The following is a 19213-nucleotide window of genomic DNA, read 5'->3' as shown; positions in this document are numbered from 1 at the left end:
TTCTCTCTTTTTTTATAACACATGCAACAATAAATCACTTGCTTAATATTAGCAGTCCCTGGATTGTCACACTGAAGTACAAGTCCTGGGCTTCTTGTATTTATAATTTTCCCTTTGACCTTGATTTCCTGACTTCATGTCTTGGCCTGAGGAAAAAGATGGCAAAGAGAACGGGAAATTAAATGCAGACTCTGGAGCTGGCTGTGGTATTAACAAGACACTAGTTATTCCAAAGACAGCAGTAGCAAATAGCTGGTGATGGTCCTCTTGCTGCTCTTGGGTTTAGCTCATTCTTTAGTTTTATGTAACCCCTCCTGCCCAACACAGTGTAAAAACAATCTTGTAATTATATCATCAATAAACGGGTTAGCTTGATGACATGATAATTTAATGTTGCAATATCACACAGATTGAGCATTCCTTTCAAATAGCTGTGGACCTGTTTTCAAACAGGTATAATTAAACCTAATTTGCCATATAACTAGATAAACGCGGTGCCAAATATTTCGAGCCTAATGTCTATTTAATATCAGTACTTGGCAGCGTTTCTTCTCAGTAATTTGCCGCTCTTGAAACTAACAGTTCAAACAAAGCTAGCCAGTCATATCATCAAATTTGAGTGGCTTTTAAGATCTAATTTCCATAACCCCCTAACAGGAAAAACAACAGCAATAATGGCAGTGGTATTAGCATGAAATGACACCCCTGAACTGCAGTCATGCAGCAGGTGGGTAATTGGCCCTGAGCTGTATAGTGGCCACTCTGTGTGACTGTCCTTGTCTCTTGATGGGGACGCCGGGCAGCTCGACGGGGCGGTCTTATCAGCTCACCGCCCTCTGAGCCAGATGCAACCTTTTATAATTAACCAAGTGAGACGAACCAGGGTCAGAGAGAAATGTTGCAGTTCCGCGCTGTAACTAGCTCTGCTGAGGCTGTGATTATACACACAGAGTACAGTAAACGCATCTGTTCTCTTTAGTCTGCTTTTGCTCTTCCTCCCCTCTCATCAAATGTACAGTACGTAGACGTGTTTGCATGCTCACAGTGTGTTAGTGAGGGGTAGGGGAGTTTTATTGCTAAGAATGCAACTGGACTCTAGAGGCCTCCATGGTGTTAATTGAGGTGTAATGTGATTTGTTTTGCTGGCCCTTCCAGCAGCCCTTACCAGTCCATTGAATCAGGTCCCTTGTGATTACTTGCTAATGGCCCCAGTTATGTCTATGTGCTTTAAACAACCCACTCCTGCAAAGGATAAAATGATAAGGTTAATGCTGGAATGGCAGTGTGCAAAGTGAATAACCGTCTAAACTGGGTGTCTTTTAAGGGCCACTGCAGTGTACATAAAATGATTGTTTTCAACCAGGTGCAAAGCTAGGAGAATGATGTTGCCGTAACAACACGTGCATCTGGAGATTTGTGCTGACTAAATGTGGCTGTGGCCGAAGTATTAATTTTTCCTCATGTGACATACTCTATAAAAATCCTCTCTTTCGGTTCACAAAAGGCCTGAAGCCACTACTCATCATCATTTACTGAACATAATTACACATCCCAGTAATATGACTTGGAAGAGTGGGGTAATATCAGAAGTACTTCCTCTCAATGAAATGCACCTCTTTGGCATTCAAAGCACCAGAGGGAAGAAAAAAACACCTTTCAGTCAGTTTCAACCTTAGTTCTCTTTTCTTTTTGTAATTGGAGTTGAATTAGTGTCTCAGTGTGAACAACACTGTTGATGTTTTTTTAATGTTCTCTGCATCTCTGAGTAGCTGCTTCGAGGTCTATGGTTTTTCCTGGAACAAGTAACCATCATTGGTTCTCAAAAGAACAACACGTTGTTTCAGCTTGGATTTCAAGTCTCTGTTGCCGGGCACCAAAGAGGTGCTTTCGATACTACTCAAATCCTTCCGCTTGGTTGTAGTGCACACAGAATCGAAGGTCGATGTTATGATGAAAAGTCGTTTTTTACTGTAATAATGGCTCAGGGTTCACTTTTGGTAGTGGAGAGAATATCGAACGATCCAACAGAGAGAAGCCGAGGCTGCAGCTGCATTAGCCAAGCAGTATGAGGTACAAGGGAGCATTTATGTGTTTGTCTCACCATGCATGAAAGAGTTACTTACGTGGACAGTAGTATCCTGGGCACTTTCTTCAAAATGTTTAAGACATGTATTGAGAAGGCTGATGAGTTGACCGTAATATTTTTGTAATGGATCCTCATATATGTAAGCATAACAATAAACAAATACCACAGAATCCATTCAAACTGGGGTCAAAACTGACAAACCTCATCAAATCAAACCAAAACTATCTTTGTACGGTTTATACTGTCTCTCCATGATAGCCCTGCTATAGACTAACCACCTGTCCAGAGTGTCCTGTCTTAAGAGAAAAAAAAAGTAACTTTTATTGTATTGTGAGTCTACTGCCCCTTTAGTGGTACAATCAGTGACCTCATCATTGAGAGACGCAGGTGTCTGATTTGACTGACACTTTGGGTGTGTCAAGTAATTTTCTTCAATACCGCATTCTGAAGAGACAACATAAGGCAACAGGATTTTCTTTTTCCATTATGAAAGTAACAGGCTGCCAGGTGCAGGTCTCTGGGGGACGTATATATATATATTTATTACGTGTAGGCATGTTGATTTGTGGAGCCATAGCCGACTAAACCGATCAGTCTTGAGTGACCTCACTGCACTGGCGCCATTGCTCCGCGGTTCATGAATGTTTAATAGAAAGACTGGCTGTTTTGGGCCTGCCAAGCTGGGTTTTCCTGCACGACAGAAACACACTAACTCAAAGGCAGAATGGAGAACAGAGAGTACTACAAACACAAGTTCTGACAAGTAAACATTCCTCATACACTGTAAAATAGTTACCTTAAAATTTACAGTAGCTTACTGGCAACAATTATCCAGCATATCTACTGTTAATATAATTTACAATAGATATACTATAAAACATATTTACAGTATTAGTGTAGTCACTGTAAAACAAAAACTAATTAAAAACTGTGATTTAAGTTGTTTCTACAGCGCTGGTTCATTAACTGTACAAATCAAGCCAGTTAAGCACTGCTGTTTTATAATGTTGTTGCATATGGGAATACAGTACTATTAACAAAAGGTAACAGTTCACTCTCACTATAAAATTTAATTACTGTTTCACTCTGTTTTACCCATCAATAAGATAATGATCCATATTCTAAACTATTTAAAATAACTATAAAAGAACAAGAAAATGTTTGACGCAATTATTTATTTAAATAATTATATAAGTCCCTAATGAAGGAGTGGTTCATGTCTGAAGTCTCTTATGAGATAATCAATAAAGTAAAAATACAGTCAATTACTTTAGTCTATTCAGGTTACTGTGATTTTCTTTTGAGTAACTCTTTGTCTACTGTGATTTTGGCTCATGGACAAAGTTTTACTGTAAAACTGACAGCATTTTACTGTACAAATCCAACACAGTAACATTACTGTATTTACTACAGCACATAGCTGTAGATTTCACCGTCATTCGTTACAGTGTAGGCTCATAGAAATCAGCTGGGCATCGGGTGAGAGAGGCATACGATGATGCACACAGACACATGTTCCCATTCTCACGTTGTCACTCGTGGACTAGCACGTTTTGATCACACATTTCATCTCCTCGAATTGTATCCGTGGCCCTGCTCGGCTCTTACAAGCTCGACAACCCAGAGTAAATTAATTAATGTCATCGGATATCACCCAAGAACACTAGATTGTTAAGTAGATAGCTCGAATAACAAATAGCAGGCTCACGCTGAGTGAAGAGGCGTGGGCTGAGGACTACAGGTGGGAAATGAGAAACAGATATTTTACGAAGAACAGGAACAGCAGGAAGGGGTGAGGAGTTGTTGTTGGAGTCTAGCTCACAGCCTACATGCTCCTTTTGTGACTCAAAGAATTTTGTACATTTCACTACATACTCCAAAGTCACAAAACAGCTTGAAAACCAAGTAAGAAGGACAATAGCAAGAAGGAGTTGGCACAAATAAGTGATATTATTAAAAGAAGATGGAAAAGGTAGTTGGGTTTGAGGGCAAGGGGTTATTTGGCACATAGGATATAATGACAATAAAATCTAAAACAAAACCTCCACTGGCGTGTTGATGCCGTGTTTGACAATAAAGGAACAAACAACATTAAAACGGACTCTCTGTCTGCGAGAGAAACACAATCACCTTCTTATTTATGTCTGACAGCATCCCACTCTTCCAGCGTTATAGAGGAGACAGCACAAAGGGAATACTAGTCAAGTGTGTCATGAAGTGTGAATGTGTCTGCGGGAGAAAAAAAAAAAATAAAGAGACTAAGGCTACCTTCAACCTCCTATCGAAGGGAAACTTTCACTTCTGTGGAATCTTTTTTTTTCTTTTTTTCATTTTACTGCCAGGGTGGCTTGATGAGATAAAACTTTCAGCTCTCAGCTGAAGACTGAAGCAGAGAACAAGCAGATGAGTCAGCTCCGCCAACAGAGTGGACTGAATATGAATATAATTTCAATAAAGAGCCGCTGCTTTAGAACTAAATATTTAGCGAATCCTGCTACGGTAACTCAGTTTGACAACTTTAGCAGAATATTCACCTAATTAAAGAAAAGGGAAACATTAAAAAAATATATAATAAATAAAAATTTATTAAATATTATAGTAAGCAGCTGTCTTTGTCAAAAATTGTTTGTACTTCTTAACATGCAAAACATGCGAGAAACCTAAGCTTCCTCAACAACACCGGACTGTTTAAAGATTCAAAAGACACCTTGAGGCGTATTTTTAAATTTCCATTGGCTCTAAGCTGAGAGAAGCACTGAAGAGGGAAATAGATGATAGAGGCCTTTCTGTCCGTCTGCGTTGGGGCTGTGATGCAGAGAGCAGGTCTCATTGATAATGCATCAGGAGCAGAAATCCATCAGGACCACATCCATTTAATGCATGAAGCCGACATTTATGCATGAAAGTGTGAGTGGCCTCTTGCTCTGAACCCGCGGCCTGGCTAAGTGGGGCTGTCCTCTGCGGTTGTCACCGAGTACAGTCGCCCATGTCTCATGGTCACAGCGCCCCCCCACCCCTCACCCCACCCTCACCCCCGGACGTCAGCCCTGCCCAGTTCCAGACAAAAGGATGAAACATTCATGAGGTGTCTTTCCGACAGTGGCAGATTCAACATTGTTTGGTTATATGGTGGCCTCCCCACCTCTTCTTCCTCGCAAAGCCCTCCGCCCACCCCCTCCACACACACATCATATCTGTCGGCCCACTTGATAGAGCCTTTCAGGTGAAAACGCACACCCAGTGTGGAGTGATTACCGAGTGTGCTCCTGCAGAGGAAGGACTGGCATTTCTCTCTCTTTGTTGTGCATCTGACCTTTTGAAAATATCATAGATTAAATCGTTAATTATTTATGACGGCTAGTGGTGGTGATGAGAGAATAGAGGGCTATGTTGCCGCATGTGATGTTGCATTCTTACAATAAGAGACTTTTTAGCCATTTTTCTAATCTGACTAGTACACATTGAGACAGACGCAGAGTTCGGACACATATGCTTTTTTTGAGTTCCACTTTCCATGTGTAATCGGACCTTTCATATTTAAAATCCTACCTCTAAAACTGGACTCAAGTAGGGACCTCTTCCCGAACATGTGTTTCGCAATGTTTAGTGAAGTTCAGAGCAGCAACCCTCAGATCCCTCTAACTCCCCACGTCACTTACCCTCCTGCAGTAAATATTCCTGACACATTCAATTTTAAAGTAATCAAATTATCATGATGCCGAAAATAATAAACAAACAACAGAGACAGCGACTATGCTATATGGAGAAAGGAATTTGATTTCTCCGGAGAATAGTTTAACCAGTGTTTGAAATGCAAATTGTCTTTTTCATCCAAACCGCCAGTAAATGTCAGAAGGGACACTGGGGAGGGGCTGAACATCTCAATTAAAGAGCGCTAACATGCATCATTCCAAACAACCCAAGAAATGAAAGGCATCATTTAGATTGATCTACAGCATCTGTGAGAATAAATCAGAGCGGCTACCTAATAATGCAACACTCCGGGGTGCGCCTGAAAATTGCAGATAGCAATTCGGAACAGTATCTGCATAATGGCGTTCCAGTTGATGAAGTTGGGGATCAGGATATGGAAAATGGCCCGTCGGTGTGAAGTTAAATACTAAGATGTGTCTGCGAGAAATGAAAGAATGGATGACTATAACCTTCTAATGGCTGAATCATGCTCGCAGTTAACGCAGTTTTCCTTTTCTATTTTTTGACTGGTGGTTGAAAGAATTAAAATAATTTTCCTCCACTCCCAATTAACCTCCTCCAGTGTTCTCGCCAGTTAAGCAATTTTGAGGAGTTCATAAATGTGCTGTTTGGCAATACTCCATATTGAGAAGGCACTTCAAGTTGGCCCAAGGCTACTTTTAGTATGCTGTGTTTCCAAACACTAGGAGCTGCGGGGTATTGGTATCTTGTCTCAGAATATCCAAAACTAATTTCCTAATGGCTCTGATTCTCTTTGGACTTCTAGCAAAATCCCTCCAGCACCAGGCTTAGCAAAGTAGTCTAGACATCCTGCTCCTTACAGTTTTCAGGCCAAGTGTGTACTTTGTTTGGACTCCTTTTTTTATGTCTCTTTGAAACCTGTAGGTATTTTGTTTTTGTTTGTCCATCGATCCGAGGAAACCTGTCTCTCAGGAACACCGTATGCAATTCAAATTGTAAATGTTAAGGATGAACTGATTGGACTTTTGTTGTCAAAGGATGTATTATGACATCAGAGTTTTTCATTTCCAAATGGTCATAGGTCATCTTCAATGTAACATCACAGGGGCCAGTGTTCAACAGTGTAAATAACATTGACCATCTTGTGACAATACAGTGTTCTGCTGGGAAACGTTTGGACCTGACATCCATGTGAATGTTGTTTAGACGTGTACCACCCACCTGGACCAGACCAGGTACCTCCACCCAATAGCGATGACCCTCCTTGATGGCAGCAGCTCCAGCGGGATGCAGCCTGACACAGGAACACACACAAAAACAGATCAGGAGCAACTTGGAAAACGTGAAAAACAGCACAAGGTGTTGACCCTGCCTCCAAATTCACTAGATCCCAACCTCATCATGGAGGCCACAATATATATATATTCCTTAATATTAGGGAAGTGGTCATAATGTTATGCCTGACTGATGTTTTGGCTGTCGAGTCCATTGCACAGATTTTCTGTGATGCTCAAGCTAAGAGGCTGTAAGGACCATTCTTAAAGTTTCAGCTGGTTGTTCATGTCACATATTGCAGGCAGCTTTGGACCATCATCCTGATACAGAAACAAGCCTCTTTTCTTGACAGGGTGCATGACATTTGCATATTTCAGATAATTGTTCCGTCTGCTGGAGAAACCCCATGCAGCACAACACAACACCAAAGCAGGATATTTCCACCCCGATGCTGATGCTTCTCTCCAAACACACCTTTGGTGATTGTGGCCAAAGAGAGCAATCTGAAACCCGTTTATCCTCAGTGTGTGTTTGCAGTAAGATGCTGGTTTACACTGGATATTGCTCTGTAGGTTGTAAACATTGAATTTTATGATGAGGTGGCCTGTAAGGGTTTCCTTTGATGACTCTTACCCTGTTTGTGCATTAATGGTACTGTTTCCCACGACTCCAGTGTCTCCAGCAGCACTGTTACAGTCACAGGAGGGTTTCGCCATGCTTTGCATACATTTCTGCCAAGCAGGCATGCAGTTTTATTTGAAAATGTAGATCTTACAGATCTTTCCAGTTGCCCTGTAGTTGCCCATGTCCATTCTCTGACGAGTCACAGCTGTTTTGGAGGCACACGGGAGACCGACACAATATCAGGAAGGTGGTCATAATGTTATGCCTGACCATAATTCACATTTGTGTGGAGGCTGTGTTGAGAACCAGTCTTGAAATTGGTGATTGTATATAGGTTAAAGACATGTATGAAGCATTAGTGTTTTAGATTTTGCACCAATGTCCATCTCTGAGTCATTGTCTACTGTCAACATTCACTGTATATACAGATACATGAATGTATATACTATTTCTTATCTGAAAGTCTTCTTATGTTGCATAGTTTTTCTCTTTTTCGTACATTTTTGTTTTATGCTAAGTGTTTTTATTTTCTTTTACCATTAAGCAAATTGATTGGAGTCAAATTCCTTGTATGTGTACACATACCATGGCCCATAAGGCTGATTCTGATTCTGTCTTGAATATGAGCATGAGGCGATAATTATAGTTTGAGACTATCCCTGCACTAGCTTGGGGTTTCATCTTGTTGGCATTTGGCATGAAAACGTTGCCGTTTTATTCAGGGCTCCATCTGATTGGTGAAATGTTTGCAGTCTGATGTTTGTTTGTTTGTTTTATTTCATTCATGTCTTTCTAACACATGTGCTTATTGGGCAGGTTAATGTTGCAGTGACAGTGATACAGGATTAATCTATTTAATCGTCAAAGCGCTCAACCTCACCACATGAGTGAATGTATTTTTTCACGATCCTGATAGGTGAAGGTGTTTCATATCAGTGCCAGCTTTATAAATGGTTTCTATTTAGGCAAAGTCCAGAATAATGTGTCTTACTACACTAAAGGACATTGTCTTTGCGCTCATCACTCTTACATGTACGTCTAAAAATTGCTCAGATGCGAGAAAAATGTCTTCTTTAAAAATTACTCACATGAACTTAAAAGTGTGAACATTCATTAATCAAAATGGGAATTTATTTGCCCCGTATGTGGGATGTACTTGGATTTATTTCGGCCCCATCGTCGAGTGAACATCAATACAGCTCATAAAGTCCAATAAAAAGTGTGTGTAATGTTGTGTTGCGACAACAGGACCACACATTTATCTCAGCAGACAATTCATACAGTACGTGGATCCAGTTTGTTCAGAGAGGCAGGGGAGGGTGAAGAGAGCAGTGACTTCATTACAGTGTAGTGAGTACAGGGTATACGCCCCGCGTCAGGTCTAGCACTTACTGATAAATGGCAAGGCTACACTATATGAGATTACCAGGGGTTACATTAACAACCCCCACCGAGAATGACCTAATTAGCTCACCAAGGAGGGGGTAAAATGTGAGAAGGCCGCAGCATGAAGAGTCACACGTTTCATTTCACCTCAGGTTTTTGGAAAGAAGCGTTTGAGACTTTTAGAAACACTATCCCGCTGTAATGAACATAAAAACCCAGTATATATCTGTTTTTTGCTTCCATGCACAATATTTTTGTATTTCTTCTCTGTAAGCTCATGCTGCTGTATTCTTATGCCTGTCAGTAGATGCTGTGCAAGTTCCATTGTGATCTTGAGCAGCTCCCTTAGCCGGAAACATTTTGATCCTTTGATGTTTTTTGGGTTTTTTTTTTTTTTGCTTGGTCAGAATGTTCCGTCGCACGCTACGACGCTGTGGTGGGGCACGGCCACCGGCTCCCTCACACCGCAGTCCACCACAGTTTTTTTCGCTTGTTACACTGCTCAACAAATTCTCCAGCGTCGAGCGAGCGCAAATGCAAATGCTAGATGCTGAAGATTAAAAGAATTACTTAGAATCTGTAAAAAAAAAAAATAAAAAAAGAAGACTGCATTTAAAGCTTTAGATGACCCAGTTTCCAGGCATCCATCCAGTGCCTTAGTCGCTCTAGAGGCTTCTTAATGTAGTATTTGTGGATTCCTTAAGCAGTGTGTGTTTGTGCACAAGTCAGTCTGTTGTCTGCACCAGCACATATGCAGGCACATTTTTTTGTTCTTCCTATGCAGCTTTTCCTTTCATAACTTTCATTGTTTTGTTTTGTTTTTGTTTCTTTAAAAAAAATCCATATCCTTAGATCTTGTAAAAAAAAAAAAGTAGTGCCCTAGATACAATTAGCTCCCTCAAACCAGCCTAAAATTGTATTTAAAAGGAGAAGAGCAACCATCAATCTAGTCTGCAGGGCAGGAAGGGCTGCTCCTCGTGTTAAAGCCAGGTTCCCTAATAGAGGTCGATATCATGGACTCCCTGCAGCATGGTGACACGCAGGGCAAGGACTAAGAGAAATATATAAGGGTATTCATACCTTTGGTATGAATACCCTTGTTTCAAGGTAGTCTGCTAGCTGACAGCTATTCTGCATGAAACACATCCCAGAATCCTAGACAACATGAGCTTCTGTTATTTTTGAAATAAGTACCATTCAATAAATGGCAGACAAGCAAGCAAAGAGAAAGAGCCCTGAACCATGGCTTTTGCTTTTCTGGCAGAATGACGCGGAGATGCTTGATCAAATTTAATTTATTCCTGCTCCGATTGCCTGTTATAAGGTGTAATTGGCTAAACAGCTTCCCTCATCTCTCATCTTTTGAGCTGAATGAGAGCGCACATCACAGGGTACTTTTAAGAATCTTCGCCGACGCGTAAGATGCTGATTACACATTTAATCTAATAATCTGATTTAATTTGTTCATTTGTTCATGCATATCGATGCAGAGCACCACGCGTTCAAAGCGCTTTCAGGGTGACTTGTCGGTGATGTAGTTATTGTGATAATAAGCCAACATCCTGTATCTGTCAGACGGGATCAGACATTTTTAGGGTTCACGTCCTCATGAGATTGATTTCTCCTTAAGAACCTCTTAGAAGATCAAGATCCTCTAAGTAGTTCTTGCCCGTATCTGATTGCATAAATTATGAGGTAGATCAGCTGTTGCTCACTTGCTCACAGTGTGTCATGAAGTGCCTGTTTAGTCAGAAAAGAGGAAAATTAATTCAAGGATTTGAAATTGGCATTGATATGATTACAGGCGGAGCGGTGATTTGGCTTTGAATGGGACATTATCAACTGCATACAATAGTTAATCAAACCTAAATTCAAGCAGCGCACTCTGTTGCATTTAGGTGTCTTCATCCCTCACTAAGTTTTACAAGATTAAAATGAACACGACCTGGGGGACTGATTGGCTCCATTTTAAGAATATTCTTGTCTTGGTAGAGGGTGGAAAAGTACACAATCAAGACTTCTGGCAGACTTAAATTGCATTTGAATGCACAAGTTTGGGAACCACTTGAGAAATTAAATATGTTGCAGAACTGGCACACACAATGAAGGAAATACAATCCCGTGCAGCAAGCGGAATAAGCTCCTTTTGAAATGTCACTGAAACTACCACTGACAAACTGGAAAAACTGAAAAGTAGATTTTATTGCGGTTGTGAGAGCGGGACACACATAAGGTAACCTTTAACACCCAAACACAAAATTCTAATCACTTCATCCTTTCGTCCAAGGCAGTATTTGTGCTAAATTTAATTAAATTCCTTTCTGTTCTTTCTGTTCGATACGCCGGCCAGCCACAGCATTAACACCGCTGACATCAAAAGTTAATAACGTTGACCATCTTGTGACAATACAATGTTCTGCTGGGACCTGGTATTTATGTGGATGTTATTGAGACATGTACCACCCACCTAGACCAGACCAGGCACCCCTACCCCGTGGCCATCCCCAGCAGGATGCAGCCTGAAACAGACACACACATAAAAAGAAACAGTTTAGAACGACTCAAAAAAACATGAAAACCAGCACAAGGTGTTGACTTGGCCTCCAAATTCACTAGATCCCAAACATCCTGTTACCAGACACCACAAGAAACCCTCAGAAGGCTGACTGTAGATTCTCTGATGAGTCACAACTATTGCGATGCCATGAGGGAGACCTGCACAATTTTAGAGAGATAGTCATAATGTTATGCCTGACTGATGTTTTGGCTGTACAGTGCATTGCACAGATTTTCTGTGATGCTCAAGCTAGCAGGCTGTAAGGACCATTCTAAAAGTTTCAGCTGGTTGTTCATGTCACATATTGCAGGCAGCTTTGGACCATCATCCTGATACAGAAACAAGCCTCTTTTCTTGACAGGGTGCATGACATTTGCATATTTCAGATAATTGTTCCGTCTGCTGGAGAAACCCCATGCAGCACAACACAACACCAAAGCAGGATATTTCCACCCTGATGCTGATGCTTCTCTCCAAACACACCTTTGGTGATTGTGGCCAAAGAGAGCAATCTGAAATCCGTTTATCCTCGGTGTGTGTCTGCAGGAAGATGCTGGCTCATACTGGATGTTGCTCTGTAGGTTGTAAACATTGAATTTTATGATGAGGTGGCCTGTAAGGTTTTCCTCCGATGATTCTTACATGCAGACCCTGTTTGTGCATTAATGATGCTGCTCCAGTGTCAGCTGAACGCTCCAGCAGCACTGTTACAGTCACGGGAGGCTTCGCTGTGCTTTGCATGCATTTTTTGCCAAGCAGACACGCAGTTTTATTTGAAAATGTAGATCTTACAGATCTTTCCCCGTCTTTTGCAGTTGCTCTCGCAGTTGCTTGCAGAAAGTCTAAACTGCACGCTGCAAAGTGCTTTGATATAGTTTTCTACCCTCCCATTGCTTTGCAGGCAGCAATTAGCTTCGGTTTCAGATCGTCAGTCAGTTGTTTCAAGGAGCCCATCGTTTTGAGTGCTATCGTGTGGTTTGAAGAGCCGTGTCCACACGAAAGCATGTCGTGAGTAGCATGCCAGCACAGCAGCAGCTCTAGTGCTTCTTCTATCAACGAACACTAAGTTCTAGGTAGGTAGGTAGGTATGTCCTGATCGGTGATGCCGGCGTTACTGAATAACTCTAATCTGGCAACTTTTTTTCAATAAGTAATCATCAGGTTAAGAAAGTAAATAAGCTACTCTTTAAAGTGTAATCAGTAATCCATAATCGGATTACATTTGCAAGGTAACTGTGGCAACACTGGTCCTGATCCAGTATTTATTTTCCCCCATTGTTGCCCCTCCCAGTCCTGATCCAATCACTTGAAGAGATATACAGAGCATTGGGAAAACTAACACCTGCCTCTAAGCTCTTCCTTACAGATTTTCACTTTATTTTATGCATTTACAGTCGAGCGTTCTTTGTTGTGCAAAATGAATAACTCCACAACGAAGAGGTCAAAGGAAGGACAGGGTCACCGTCAAACCTTTGTAAACGGAGCCCTGTATTTTCCCTTCAGATTAGCACATTGCTCGACAACAATATAAAGCAATGTCATCGCCGCTTCCGTTAAACGAAAGTCTCTGCCAGTAAAGCACTTTCACTTAGCAGACATGCTCGGGTTTGGTTTTGGTTTTAGGGAAGCTCTAAAAGACCCGGTTTGGCTAAAGCTCAATGCAATCATTTTAAAAATGTCTTTATCACTAGTTGTGATTGTAGGTCACCCAGGTGTTCAGGGACCTAACAGTTTTCCAACATTAGTCAAGAAAGTACTGTGACCTCACTCATGTAACATGTAAGCCAAAGAGTGTGGTGTGGTATTTACCTTCTCAAAATCGTGAAAATTACTTGTGATATGGATGATTCTTAAGTTCAAGTTCAGCAAAGGCACCAGGTAACATACTGTAACAATCGTGACTAACTCTCATGCAGTGTTCTTGCACAACGCAGCAGTGCTGATGTGTTGTTTCTTCAGCCTCCCTCTGGGAGGTGTGAACTAAGAGAAGGGTAGAGATAAGTGAAAGAGGAGGTGGAGAACAAACAACACAATAAACTTCAAGAAGCGCAGTGCCCACATCTTCTTGTTGTGGAGATCAGAGTTTCCCGTTGTTGTAAAGAAACAAAACATTAGCAACCCAATACCCATGATGCACTGAATAATATATCTGCTATTATAATTAGATGATGGGGTAATCTCGTAGAGATGCGCACCGAGGCTGTAGCTGGATCTCCACATACTCATTAACCTAGCCGATTGTGTTTGATGAATCAAAGCTAACCCGCTCGTAAGTTGAGATGCGAGCAGACAGCTTTTGCCTCCAGGGTTATTTTATAATGTAGCCGAAAGATAAACATCGGAGCGCTGATTCTGTTGACTTTGAGGAGTGTACGAAGAAAACTGCTGCACCTGCAAATAAGCGAATGTAGTTTTAAATTTCTTTTCTCCGTCGCAGTCAGAATGGCCGCCCTGTTGAGAATCCTACTGGCACACAGTCCTACCCTGGGGCTCGGGGATTACATGTGCTGCGTATGTGCTAAAGCCTCTAAACCCTCGCCTCCGCAGAGCTGATCTGACTGCACAATCACTCCTCTCACTCTGAGGTTCACTGCCGGCCATGAGGGCCCCTTTCTCCCAGGATGCTTACTTCTAGATCAGCAGGTCTCGGCGTTGTCCGTGAAGGTCGGACCATGAGTAAATTTGTCAGGTTGCCTCCGTGGCCATTGGATCCGCCTGGGAGTTGACACTCTGGCTCGACATCAGTTCTTGGAGTCGGGTGAGGACTCTGAGTGAGGATTTTTCAAAATCAGTCTATTTTTAGAGGAAAATGGGTCAAACGAACAGTTGTTGAGTTATTGTTTTGCTCATCGAACTTGAACTCCTTGAGCACTAAGCACTAAGCAGACGCGCACCCATTTGTAGTACAGTCACACGTCTGCACACAAACACACACATGCGCTCTTGACATCCTCGCGTACACGAACGCGCAACACATTCTGCAATTTCATGGGGGGAATTGAGGACCTGGAATACCGTGCAGGGCAGAGCATATATTCAGTTCGCCCCCTGGCACTTCTTCACCCTTACCTATCGTCATTGCATCACATTTCAATATTTCACAGAGGTGTGCCGCCAACGCAGTGCTGACACATCAAAGGGCTGCGGCAAATCCGCACTTCTCCTCAGAACCTTACAGCTATGTCGCAGCTGTTCCGGGATAGACCAGACAGGCGCTGGGAGAGGCCAGGCATGACTAAAGACCTTAGCAGACACATTAAAAAATGGATTTTCTATTTCCCACTTCGATGAGTTAAAAGTTATCAGGCCAGCCTGTGGGTAGAGGCTTCCCGGTCCAGCGTGGCATGGTTAACTCTGAGGGTTAAGGAGAAAGATGATCTGGATCACAAGCTGTGCACGAATGAATAGATGTGATGAATTTTTTAATGGCAGTACTTTTTTTAGACTAAAAAAAATCTGGAGAGTCTTAACCATGCCCGCTCTCTTTAAACATTTTGCCAAAGTACATCAGGAAGGGCTAGCAGTAGCACAGTCGTATCCTCAAATTTTTTTTACAATAAAGTCGCAAAGACATAGGAATCACTAATGACATCCCTTCAGTATAAGCCTCCCATTCCTCTTTGGGCCGCCGTTGATGGAGGTGATATAAGCTGCAATCTTCTTGTAAATGTAATGGGTACAGCTATATTTGGAGGAGCAAAGTTTGCACAGAGAGAGTTGAAGTTAAAACAGTATGCTCATTTACTGCCGCCAGGTTTGCCTCCTTACCTCTGCACAGTCTCTTCCCCTGTCTCTTTTTTTTTTTTTTTGTCGGCAAAATGAGTTAGGGCTCTAAATTGAATTCCATCTTGATGTATTTCTTCCACAGGGCTCGCTAATTAAGAATTTAATTATGTCTGAGAGCAAAACACGGGCAACAAAAGCCCCTCATGTTTAAAACATCTTTAGCCTCGACAACTCTCTCTTCCTCTCGCCCCCTCCCTCTCGGTTCCTCTGCTTAAGTGTGCTTTTTTTGAAAGTTTTGAGGTGAACCGAAGGTAAGTTATATGCTAAGTTGGTAATCAAAAAGGAATATACCCGAAATTCTCTTGAGTGAGAGTCCGATGCACGCAAGGATGAAAGAGATTTGGGAGACCGGATTGTTGAGGTTATTAAAATTATAGGCTTGTTTACTTAGAATAAAACTTTCAGTGAATATCCCCAAAAATAAAATTCATAATTAATGGTTGTAGATTCTGGGGGGGAAAAAAAGCACATTTAGTAACCTCCCGTATTGTACTTCTTGCTCTAAATCTCTACAGTAGCTCTGGTCAATGTGTTATTCTACAGTTGTCTTTTAGCATCCTGTACGCCTGGGGATAGGGTTACCCTAACCCTGCTCACATACTGTACCACTTCTCCCCCATCTCTTTTCCTCAGACCCCTATCTTCTCGTCTCTGTGGGCCAACCCTCCACCAGCTATTTGTCAAAAGCAGATGTTCGAAAGAGACGTGACCTCCTAGTGTGGTTGCTGGGGAATGGGGAGCTTGGCGCCAGTTCTGATTGGAAGCCTGCCGAGCAGAGGGGCCATGGTCAAGGTGAGTAATACTAGCTCCTCTGAGGTCCTAAGGTCTGCTAATCTCCCATGGCAATCAGGAAACCAATACAACAAGTGAAGGGTGCCTATGTGGGGCTGTCCAGCCTGTGACATGGTATTGATGGAGCCAGGAAAGGAACTATTCTCAGGCAATATATTTGCTGTCTCCATTCCAACTGTCTCATCTGTACACTTGTTATGGGATATGTTGTGAGGTCTACGGAACTGTATTAAATGCGGCTCCAGACTTCTACTGATGTGGTACAAATTATTATCTGGATTAAAATTCTGTACTCATTAAAATGCTGAAATCTGGCAAGTAACAACGCTCTGGCATAAGAAGCAACATTTATTTATTTTTTTTGTAAGGGACCCAGGTAGCGTTACTGAGCAACAGGGATATACGGGAATGGGACTTAACATTTGCAAATAAAATGTCCTGATGGAGACGCCACAAGAACTAAATTTGTTGACATATAGTTTTGGACCCTCTTGTAAAATCTGGGTTTAAAAAATACAGATAGAGATGCTCGTCAAATTAAAGAAACACCTCTATAAAAAGTCTCAGTTGGGTGCAGGCAGCCCGAGCAGCTTCACTGAGTTCCCAGTTTTGATGATGATGGGGGAGAGCACCGTGTTGCTAATTTTCATCCTCGTCAAACCATTTAATGAGCACTTGTGCTGTGTGTGGAATTATCTGTACTCATTATCGTGCGCCACTTATTTATACCACTGTTGAATTTTAATTTATTTGTTAATTCCTGTACTTATACATCACACTGGTTATCCGCACACAGGCTAATGCGACCGGTAAACTTGACTTTGGTGTAACGGTTTGTTCGGTGTCTCCCACCAGCGTGTTTACAAGCCTGCACGTGCGTGCCAGTGTCGCACAACTGCAGCTCTGCCAGATTTCTGCCAGCTGCGGAGGGTGTTAACGGTTGGTGGCAGTAACGTGTCCTAAAAGTAGCAATGCGCCAGTAAAAAGAGAAGAAGACCGCAAGCTTGTGTAAAAAGGCGCAGAGTTTAGACCATTCAAAAACAAAGGCTTTACTTTACAGGGCAGGGAATGCATTCAACATGTTTGTTGAGCTCTGAAGGTACACGCAATGTGAAGGAAGCCAGGCCTGTTGGTAATTAAAACTCCACAGGGTACTTTCAAAATAACTGGCAGCCTCTTCTATTTTTTTTTTTCTCATCTCCCTCCCTCTCTAACAACACAGAAACACACCTGCTGATAGGGCTGCAGTTGGCCGTCTCGGAGAAGATTTTTTTTTTTGCTGTCATCTCATTTCTCGCAGGTCATGTGTTATTGCAGCCCACTCTCGTGCTCCCACCACCACAAGTGAAATGATTTCCCAGTCGGCTGGTTGAATATAATTTTGCCTAAATTGGAGAGAAACACAAAGGGACGGGAAAAGGTATGGAGCAAACAGCCGTTGCGCGGTGCAATTAAAACTACACAGTGCAGCTTTAAAGCCTTAATAATACGTGTAATGTAATAATTCATAATCGCAAACCATAAGTCTCACTGAATTGAGATCCAGCGATCCTCACAGGAAGCTCAGATTTTAATATGCGTAGAGGAAACGAACACGTCAAATTAGCTGTAGCAAGTTAATTTAAGAAGAAAAGCTGCAGCAATGAGTTCAAAATGCAATTAATGCAATCCAGACAGAATTTACATGCATGTTAATGGATGAGTGAGTGCAAGTACAAATTATTTAATAAATACGGTATATTATATAATGTAGCCTGTCACATAGCCTTGTTCATTAGGAGTCATTTATAATGCACATTTATGTTAAGTGTCATGATGATTTAAAGTGTAGGATGCAATATATGACGCAGAGCACAACATTTTGCATCGGTAACAGAATCGGCCACGCAGAAAAATGGTGTGATCTATGACCTACCCATGTCTCAGCAGATGATGTGATAACTCATTAGCAGCATCAGCGCTAGTTAGTTTTACATCTCATACAATTTTTATTTCCAGAGTTTGTCCTACTTTCTGGCGCCGCGGAAATGTAAATAATACATTCAAACTTACTTTTAGGCATTACATGGCTTTTGCATCACCTTTGTTAAGATGATAATACGAGTAATGCCAAATGGGATGTGCATGATTAAACTTAAAAAGTAGGAGAGACATATGTCAAGGAGGTGGTAAATAACAACGTGTTGATGACTTGGACTCGACTACGCCCTAGAAGCAGTTGGTTTGCTTGGTGTACATGTTTAATTTGATCAAAAACAGAATCTCTACGTGTCTTCTGCCACAGCTACAGCTACAGAAATGTCACTGGCGTTAGCGAAGAGTCGAGAGGGAAAGTGTGACTAGAGACGCACATACTGTAATTTATTAAAGGGTTAATTTGCAGTGTAACGTTCTAATTTCAGTAATGAAGATGATGTACACTCATCCCTTTCTTTTCAAATCATCGCACATGCATGGACTATGGCTGTATAATTAACATGTTCAGAAAGCTGCAATTAATAGAAAGGTTAGCATGCACATAGCACTGTGATAGAATTTATTAAGCCTTGGATTATATAGTTGAAACGCTCTTCCTTGAAACCATTTTGAATTTTAATTTGTCCTTTCTCAAGCTGCTGTTTGCATTTCTTCTCTTTACTTCTCTCACTTTGTCTAAATCTTTTATCTTTAGGGTCGTAAACGGAAGATTTTGAGGCAGGAGCTGATGATGAATGTATTCCCTGGACTTGATTCAGCTGTTTCTCCATCTGGCGCTGAAGCACCTAGGGTAAGCCTTTCTCCGAGAACTGCTTTACCTCGCCATCTCGCATCTCCCTCTCTAAAACGATTTCTTTGCACGCCTTGTCTTTATTACCTCGTTTTTTTTTTTTTTTTTTGCTTCTCGCTCACAGCCCTGTGGTCTGCTTTTCAACCAAAACATTAGCATATTAGAATGAAACATCACGTTAATAATACGTAATATCTCTCTCACACACACAGAGAAAAGAAAACACGAGTCCTTCAGGAAACGCCAGCATGTGTTTGTCTGAACA

General features: G+C 41.7%; 1 long non-coding RNA gene across 1 annotated transcript in view; it reads left to right on the top strand.

The window, feature by feature from the left end:
- Positions 1-18948, top strand: part of LOC125018667 — a 28564-nt gene extending 9616 nt beyond the window's left edge. Inside the window, exons 2-3 of the long non-coding RNA XR_007113985.1 lie at positions 16023-16181; positions 18853-18948. This is a non-coding gene — a long non-coding RNA (uncharacterized LOC125018667). The remainder of the gene's footprint in view (positions 1-16022; positions 16182-18852) is intronic.
- Positions 18949-19213: the final 265 nt, after the last annotated feature.

This window comes from Mugil cephalus, chromosome 13 (assembly GCF_022458985.1).
Source record: "Mugil cephalus isolate CIBA_MC_2020 chromosome 13, CIBA_Mcephalus_1.1, whole genome shotgun sequence".
NCBI classification, from domain to species: Eukaryota; Metazoa; Chordata; class Actinopteri; order Mugiliformes; family Mugilidae; genus Mugil; species Mugil cephalus.
This window is presented reverse-complemented; position numbering and strand designations above follow the sequence as displayed.